This window comes from Scyliorhinus canicula, chromosome 2, assembly GCF_902713615.1.
Source record: "Scyliorhinus canicula chromosome 2, sScyCan1.1, whole genome shotgun sequence".
Taxonomy (NCBI): domain Eukaryota; kingdom Metazoa; phylum Chordata; class Chondrichthyes; order Carcharhiniformes; family Scyliorhinidae; genus Scyliorhinus; species Scyliorhinus canicula.
The window spans coordinates 3710388-3719900 of record NC_052147.1 but is presented as its reverse complement, the minus strand read 5'-3'; positions in this window follow the sequence as shown (position 1 = coordinate 3719900).

The following is a 9513-nucleotide window of genomic DNA, read 5'->3' as shown; positions in this document are numbered from 1 at the left end:
GCGGGATGAGGGAACGCTGACAGTGCGGGACTGAGGGAACGGACACAGTGCGGGGACTGAGGGAACGGTCACAGTGCGGGACTGAGGGAACGGACACAGTGCGGGACTGAGGAACGCTGACAGTGCGGGACTGAGGGAACGGACACAGTGCGGGACTGAGGGAACGGACAGTGCGGGACTGAGGGAACGCTGACAGTGCGGGACTGAGGGAACGCTGACAGTGCGGGACTGAGGAACGGACACAGTGCGGGACTGAGGAAGGACACAGTGCGGGACTGAGGGAACGGACACAGTGCGGGACTGAGGGAACGGACACAGTGCGGGACTGAGGGAACGCTGACAGTGCGGGACTGAGGGAACGCTGACAGTGCGGGACTGAGGAACGGACACAGTGCGGGACTGAGGGAACGCTGACAGTGCGGGACTGAGGGAACGCTGACAGTGCGGGACTGAGGGAACGGTCACAGTGGCGGGACTGAGGGAAACGCTGACAGTGCGGGACTGAGGGAACGCTGACAGTGCGGGACTGAGGGAACGGTCACAGTGCGGGACTGAGGGAACGCTGACAGTGCGGGACTGAGGGAACGCTGACAGTGCGGGACTGAGGGAACGCTGACAGTGCGGGACTGAGGGAACGGTGACAGTGCGGGACTGAGGGAACGCTGACAGTGCGGGACTGAGGGAACGCTGACAGTGCGGGGACTGAGGGAACGCTGACAGTGCGGGACTGAGGGAACGGACACAGTGCGGGACTGAGGGAACGGACACAGTGCGGGACTGAGGGAACGCTGACAGTGCGGGACTGAGGGAACGCTGACAGTGCGGGACTGAGGGAACGCTGACAGTGCGGGACTGAGGGAACGGACACAGTGCGGGACTGAGGGAACGGACACAGTGCGGGAACTGAGGGAACGGTCACAGTGCGGGACTGAGGGAACGCTGACAGTGCGGGACTGAGCGAACGGTCACAGTGCGGGACCTGAGGGAACGGACACAGTGCGGGACTGAGGGAACGGTCACAGTGCGGGACTGAGGGAACGCTGACAGGGCGGGACTGAGGGAAACGCTGACAGTGCGGGACTGAGGGAACGGACACAGTGCGGGACTGAGGGAACGGACACAGTGCGGGACTGAGGGAACGCTGACAGTGCGGGACTGAGGGAAACGGACACAGTGCGGGACTGAGGGAACGCTGACAGTGCGGGACTGAGGGAACGCTGACAGGCGGGACTGAGGGAACGGACACAGTGCGGGACTGAGGGAACGGACACAGTGCGGGACTGAGGGAACGGTCACAGTGCGGGACTGAGGGAACGGACACAGTGCGGGGACTGAGGGAACGGTCACAGTGCGGGACTGAGGGAACGCTGACAGTGCGGGACTGAGGAACGCTGACAGTGCGGTGACTGAGGGAACGGTCACAGTGCGGGACTGAGGGAACGGACACAGTGCGGGACTGAGGGAACGGTCACAGTGCGGGACTGAGGGAAACGGTCACAGTGCGGGACTGAGGGAACGGACACAGTGCGGGACTGAGGGAACGCTGACAGTGCGGGACTGAGGGAACGGTCACAGTGCGGGACTGAGGGAACGCAGTGCGGGACTGAGGGAACGCAGTGCGATATTGAGTAAATTCCCTACAACCATTGAATTTCAACAGTGCCGAAGGAGGCTACTCAGCCCATGGAGTGCACCGCCCCTCTGAAAGAGTCCCCTAACTCAAAAGCGAGCATGAAGTAGAGGTACAATTTGCAGACAGAGTATAGATAAATGTAGGAGGAATAGGGTGGTTGTGATGGGAGATTTTAACTTCCCCAACATTGAATGGCTCTCGTGTAGTGTTGGAGGCGTAGATGGAGCAGAGTTTGTAAGGAGCATCCAGGAGAGTTTTTTTAGAGCAGTATGTAAATCGTCCGACTCGGGAAGGGGCCATACTGGACCTGGTATTGGGAATGATCCCGGCCAGGTGGTTGATGTTTAAGTCGGTGATTACTTTGGGAATAGCGATCACAATTCCGTAAGTTTTAGAATACTCATGGACAAAGACGAGAGTGGTCCTAAAGGAAGAGTGCTAAATTGGGGAAAGGCCGAGTATAACAAAATTCGGCAGGAGCTAGGGAATGTGGATTGGGAGCAGCTGTTCAGGGTAAATCCACAGTTGAAATGTGGGAGTCTTTTAAGGAAAGGTTGATTAGAGTGCAGGACAGACATGTTCCTGTGAAAATGAGGGATAGAAATGCCAAGATTAGGGAACCATGGATGGCAGGTGGAATTGTGAGACTAGCTAAGAGGAAAAAGGAAGCATACATAAGATCGAGGCTACTCAAAACTGATGAAGCTTTGGAGGAATATCGGGAAAGTAGGACGAATCTCAAATGCGCAATAAAGAGGGCTAAAAGCGGTCATGAAATATCTTTGGCTCACAGGGTTAAGAAAAATCCCAAAGCCTTTTATTCGTATATAAGAGCAAGAGGGTAACTAGAGAAAGGATTGGCCCACTCAAAACAAAAGAGGGAATTTATGCGTGAGTCAGAGGAAATGGGTGAGATTCTTAATGAGTACTTTGCATCGGTATTCACCAAGGAGAGGGACATGACGGATGTTGAGGCTGGGGATGGATGTTTAAATACTCTCGGTCAAGTCGGCATACGGAAGGGGGAATTTTGGGTATTCTAAAAGGCATTAAGGTGGACAAGTCCCCAGGTCCGGATGGGATCTATCCCAGGTTACTGAGGGAAGCGAGGGTCGAAATAGCTGGGGCCTTAACAGATATCTTTGCAGCATCCTTGAGCACGGGTGAGGTCCTGGAGGACTGGAGAATTGCTAATGTTGTCCCTTTGTTTAAGAAGGGTAGCAGGGATAATCTAGGGAATTATAGACCTGTGAGCTTGATGTCAGTGGTAGGCAAACTGTTGGAGAAGATACTGAGGGATAGGATCTATTCACATTTGGAAGAAAATAGACTTCTCAGTGATAGGCAGCATGGTTTTGTGTAGGGAAGGTCATGTCTTACAAACCTAATAGAATTCTTTGAGGAAGTGACAAAGTTAATTGATGAGGGAAGGGCTGTAGATGTCATATACATGGACTTTAGTAAGGCGTTTGATAAAGTTTCCCATGGCAGGTTGATGAAGAAAGTGAAGTCGTATGGGGTTCAGGGTGTGCTAGCTAGATGGATAAAGAACTGGCTGGGCAACAGGAGACAGAGAGTAGTGGTGGAAGGGAGTGTCTCAAAATGGAGAAGGGTGACTAGTGGTGTTCCACAGGGTTCCGTGCTCGGACCACTGTTGTTTGTGATATACATAAATGATCTGGAGGAAGGTATAGGTGGTCTGATTAGCAAGTTTGCAGATGATACTAAGATTGGTGGAGTTGCAGATAGCGAGGAGGTCTGTCAGAGAATACAGCAAAATATAGATAGATTGGAGAGTTGGGCAGAGAAATGGCAGATGGAGTTCAATCCAAGAAAATGCGAGGTGATGCATTTTGGAAGATCTAATTCAAGAGCGGACTATACGGTCAATGGAAGGGTCCTGGGGAAAATTGATGTACAGAGAGATCTGGGAGTTCAGGTCCATTGTACCCTGAAGGTGGCAACGCAGGTTGACAGAGTGGTCAAGAAGGCATACAGCATGCTTGCCTTCATCGGACGGGGTATTGAGTACAAGAGTCGGCAGGTCATGTTACAGTTGTATAGGACTTTGGTTAGGCCACATTTGGAATACTGCGTGCAGTTCTGGTCGCTACATAACCAGAAGGATGTGGATGCTTTGGAGAGGGTGCAGAGGAGGTTCACCAGGATGTTGCCTGGTATGGAGGGTGCTAGCTATGAAGAAAGGTTGAGTAGATTAGGATTGTTTTTGTTGGAAAGACGGAGGTTGAGGGGGGACCTGATTGTCTCAGCCTGCGCCGTTTCGGAGAATCGCCGGGCTGGGCATGATTCACGCGACGCCGCCCTGACGCCGGCCCGCCAATTCTCCGGTCGCTGGAGAATCGCCGCCATTGGTGCCGGCGCATTCGGCGCGGCGCTGGTTGGGGGCCCGCTCTACGCTGCCCCCCCCCCCCCCCCCCCCCGCCGTTCTCCACCCAGGATGGGCCGAGTGGCAGCTCAGAAAGCCCGAGTCCCGCTGGCACCGTTCACATGTGGTCTTACCCAGCGGGACCTCGGTGTCCATCCTGTCGGGCGCGGCCTGGGGGGGGGGGGGGGACCGACCCTGGGGGGGGGGGGGGGGCTCTACTGTGGCCTGGCCCGCTATTGGGGTCTCTTTTACTCCGCGTCGGCCCCACGCCATGTTACGTCGGGGCCGGCACGGAGACGGAAGCTGCTGCGCATGCGCGAGTTTGTGCCAGTCGCAGCGCGCATGCGCAGACCCGTGGCGCACGTTTGACGCCGGTATCGGCAGCTGGAGCGGCGCGAGACGCTCCAGTGCCGTGCCTGCCCCCTGTAGGGCAGAGGATCGCTTTAATTAGCGGTCCGATGATGCCATCGTTAAACTCTCCGGTTTTTACGATGGCATCAACACTCAGCCGTCAGAAGGCAGAATCCCGGGACTTCCGGTTGCGGCTATGCGGAGCTAAGTCGCACGTTCGGCAGCTCCCACCAGAAACGGACTTTTGGGCTCTTTTTAGTGCCCCCAACGGCAGTTGTTCGACGATTCCCAGTGTGGAAAGGGGACAGCAATATTTCCCCGGCACTGTATGGATTGGACCAGGAGTGGAGCGGTGAAGAAAGTAGATTTGGACCAGTGAAAAATGCGAGGGAGGAAAACCAAGATGGCGGCGGGTGGAGACCAGGCAGCGTGGGCGCAGTGGTCGCAGGAGCAGCAGGAATTTCTCCAGCGCTGCTTCACGGAGCTGAAGGCAGAGCTGATGGAGCCGATTAAGGCTTTGATTGACAAGCTGCTCGAGACCCAGAAGGCCCAAGGGGCGGCGATCCGGGAGGTGCGGCAAAAGGCCTCGGAGAACGAGGACGAGATCTTGGGCCTGTCGGTGAAGGTAGAGGCGCACGAGGCGCTGCATACTAAATGGCAGGCGAAGTTCGAGGACATGGAGAATCGGTCGAGGAGGAAGAACTTGCGGGTCCTGAGTCTCCCAGAGGGAGTGGAGGGGTCGGATGTCGTGGCATACGTGGTCACGATGCTGAACACGCTGATGGGCACGAGGGCCTTCCCGCGGCCCCTGGAGCTGAAGGGGGCCCATCGAGTCCTGGTGAGGAGGACCAAGCCCAACGAGCCGCTGCGGGCGGTGCTGGTGCGGTTCCACCGGTGGACAGGGAGTGTGTCCGAAGGTGGGCAAAGAAAGAGGGAGCAGCAGGTGGGAGAATGCGGAGGTCCGGATATACCTGGACTGGAGCGCGGAGGTGGCCAAGCAGAGGGCCGGGTACAATCGGGCTAAGGCGGTGCTGCACCGGAAGGGGGTGAAATTTGGAATGTTGCAGCCGGCGCGACTGTGGGCCACCTTCAAGGACCGCCATCACTACTTCCATACGCCCGAGGAGGCGTGGACCTTTGTCCAGGCCGAAAAGTTGGACTCGGATTGAGGGTCGGTGTCGAGGGGATGTCGAGAGGGGGATTGATGTGATTGTTGTGTTTTGGGGGGGATGTTCTGTTCTGTTTGGTGCTGCTTTTTCTCTTTTGTTTTTGGTTTGTAGTGGGGGGGTTTGGTGAGATTGTGGGTGTTGGTGGTTGGAAGAGGGGGCCCCGCTGGGGGGAAGGGAGAGGGGAGACCCGAGGTGGGGGAGCTGGGATTAGGCCATGAAAGTGAGCTGTGCCAGAGGGGGCGGGGCCGGCTTGGTGGGAAGCGCGGGCCTTTTCCCGCGCTAGGGGAGGAAGGGGGCAGGGTCGGGGGGGAAGGTGGGGGGAAGGGGGGGGAGGGTGGTGCCGGAGAGGAGCGCCCGCTGATGGACTGGAGGGGGGAGGGGAGATTCTCACTCAGGGGGGGTCGATGGAGTGGCGGGAGCGGCCGGGTTCAGCAGGAGTCAGCTGATTTAGGGGAGAGCTATGGGGGGAGCAACGCAGCTAGGGGGGGGGTACCTAGCTGGGGTGGGGGAACCGGGTTGCTGCTGCAATGGCCAAAGGGGAGCTGGGGTCTGCATGGAGAGTGGGGGCGGGGGTCTGCCGCCGGAAGGAATGGAGAGTGCAGGAGGGGAGGGCACGTGGCTGGCCTAGAAAGGGTTACGGCTAATCGGGGGGGGGGGGGGGGGGGGCAGGTAGCCCCCTGACCCAGCTGATAACCTGGAATGTGAGGGGCCTGAATGGGCCGGTCAAACGGGCCCATGTGTTCGCGCACCTGTAGGGACTGAAGGCAGATGTGGTCATGCTCCAGGAGACGCAGCTGAGGGTGGCAGACCAGGTTAGGCTGAGAAAGGGGTGGGTAGGGCAGGTCTTCCATTCGGGGTTGGACACAAAGAACCGAGGGGTGGCGATTTTGGTGGGGAAGCGGGTGTCGTTTGAGGCGCTGAGCATTGTGGCAGACAATGGAGGCAGGTACGTGATGGTGGGTGATAAGCTGCAGGGGGTGCGGGTGGTCTTGGTGAATGTATACGGCCCCGATCTGGGACAATGCCGGATTTATGCGGCGCATGTTGGGCCGGATCCTGGACCTGGATAAACAGGGGGGGGGACTTCAATACGGTATTGGATCCGGCATTGGACCGCTCTAGGTCCAGGACGGGTAGGTGGCCAGCGGCAGCCAAGGTGTTGAGGGGGTTTATGGACCAGATGGGAGGGGTGGACCTATGGAGGTTTGTTAGGCCGGGGGCCAGGGAATTCTCATTCTTTTCCCACGTCCATAGAGCCTACTCCCGGATTGACTTCTTTGTGATGAGCAGGGCGCTGATTCCGAGGGTGGAGGACACGGAGTATTCGGCCATAGCCATCTCTGACCATGCCCCGCACTGGGTGGACCTCGAGCTTGGGGAGGAGAGGGACCAGCGCCTGCTGTGGCGCCTGGAGGTGGGATTGTTGGCGGATGAAGAGGCGAGCGAGCGGGTCCAGGGGTGCATAGACAGATACCTAGAGGTTAACGATAATGGGGAGGTGCAGGTAGGGGTGGTCTGGGAGGCGCTGAAGGCAGTGATCAGGGGAGAGCTGATCTCCATTAGGACCCACAAGGAGGGGAAGGAGAGGAGAGAGAGGGAGAGGCTGGTGGGGGGAGATGGTAAGGGTAGATAGGAGGTACACAGAGGTCCCCGAGGAGGGACTACTCAAGGAGCGACGAAGCCTCCAGGCCGAGTTCGACCTGTTGACTACCAAGAAGGCGGATGTACAGTGGAGGAAGGCGCAAGGGGCGGTGTATGAACACGGGGAGAAGGCTAGTCGGATGCTGGCACACCAGCTTCGGAAGCGGGAGGCAGCGAGGGAGATCGGGGAGTTAGGGATAAAGGGGGGAACACGGTGCGGATTGCGGTGGGAATAAACGGGGTATTTAGAGACTTTTATGAGGGGCTGTATAGGTCGGAGCCCCCGACGGAGATGGGGGGGATGCGCCGGTTTCTGGGCCGACTGAGGTTCCCGAGGGTAGAGGAGGGGCAGGTGGCGGGGCTTGGGGCACCGGTAGGGCTGGAGGGACTGGCTAAGGGGCTGGGGAGTATGCAGGCGGGGAAGGCACTGGGGCCAGATGGGTTCCCAGTGGAATTTTACAGGAAGTATATGGACCTGCTGGGCCCACTACTAGTGAGGACTTTCAATGAGGCGAGGGAGGAGGGGATCCTACCCCCGACGATGTCTAGGGCCCTGATCTCGCTGATCTTGAAGCGGGACAAGGACCCCTTACAGTGTGGGTCGTATTGGCCAATCCCGCTCCTCAATGTGGATGCGAAACTGTTAGCGAAGGTGTTGGCTACTAGAATTGAGGACTGTGTCCCGGGGGCCATCCACGAGGACCAGACAGGTTTCGTGAAAGGAAGGCAGCTAAACACCAACATGCGGCGGCTCCTAAATATAATCATGGTGCCGGCAGTGGAGGCGGAGATAGTGGCGGCTATGGATGCGGAGAAGGCCTTTGATAGGGTGGAGTGGGGGTACCTGTGGGAGATATTCAGGAGGTTCGGGTTTGGGGAGGGGTTCTTCAGTTGGGTTAGGTTACTATATGAAGCCCCGGTGGCGGGTGTGGCCACGAATTGGAGGAGGTCGAAATACTTTCGGCTGTACCGGGGGACGAGGCAGGGGTGCCCCCTATCCCCCCTGCTATTTGCGTTGGCAATTGAGCCTTTGACGATGGCTTTGAGGGAGTCCAGGAATTGGAGGGGGGTGGTGCGGGGGGGGGGGGGGGGGGGGGGGGGGGTGGGGGAGGAACACCGGGTATCACTGTATGCCAACGATCTGTTATTGTATGTGGTGGACCCGGTTTGGGGGGGGGGAGGGGAGAAACACCGGGTATCGCTGTCTGCCGACGATCTGTTATTGTTTGTGGTGGACCCGGTGGGAGAGATGGTACGGGGGAGGAGGAACACCGGGTATCGCTGTCTGCCGACGATCTGTTATTGTATGTGGCGGACCCGGTGGGGGGGATGCCGGAGCTGATGCGGATCCTCAGGGAGTTTAGGGACTTCTCCGAGTATAAGCTCAACATGGGGAAGAGTGAGCTGTTCGTGGTACACCCAGGGGGGCCAGGGAAGGGGGATCGATGAGCTTCCACTGAAAAGGGCGGAAAGGAGTTTTCGGTACCTGGGGATCCAGGTGACCAGGAGCTGGGGGGGGGGGGGGGGGGGGCCTACACAAGCTCAACCTGATGAGGTTGGTGGAGCCAATGGGGGAGGTGTTTAAACGGTGGGATATGCTGCTGCTCTCCCTGGCGGGTAGGGTGCAGTCGGTGAAGATCACGGTGATCCCGCGGTTCCTGTTTATATTCCAGTGCCTCCCCATCCTGATCCCTAAGGTCATTTTTAAGCTGGTCAGCAGGAGCATTATGGGGTTTGTGTGGGTGAAGAAGACGCCGAGGGTGGGAAGGGTGTTTCTGGAGCGGTGCGGGGGGGGGGGGGGGGGGGGGGGGGTGCTGGCATTGCCTGATCTATGCGGGTACTACTGGGCTGCCAACGTGGCGATGATTTGTAAGTGGGTAATGGAGGGGGAGGGGCGGCGTGGAAGAGGCTGGAGATGGCGTCCTGTGTGGGTACGAGCCTGAGGGCGCTGGTGATGGCACCGCTGCCACTCCCGCTGACAAGGTACACCACGAGTCCAGTGGTGGCGGCGTCCCTCAAAATTTGGGGGCAATGGAGACGCCACAGGGGGGAGGTGGGGGTTTCGGTGTGGTGCCCGATCCGAGAGAACCATCGTTTTGTCCCGGGGAGAATGGATGGGGGGTTCCTGAGCTGGCACAGGGCAGGTATTAGAAGGATGGGGGACCTGTTTATAGACGGGACAATCGCGAGCCTTGGGGCGTTGGAGGAAAAATTCGGGCTCCCCCCTGGAAATGCCTTCAGGTACATGCAGGTAAGGGCGTTCCCAAGACGGCAGATGAGGGCATTCCCGCTGTTGCCAGCACGCAGGATCCAGGATTGGGTGCTCTCGGGGG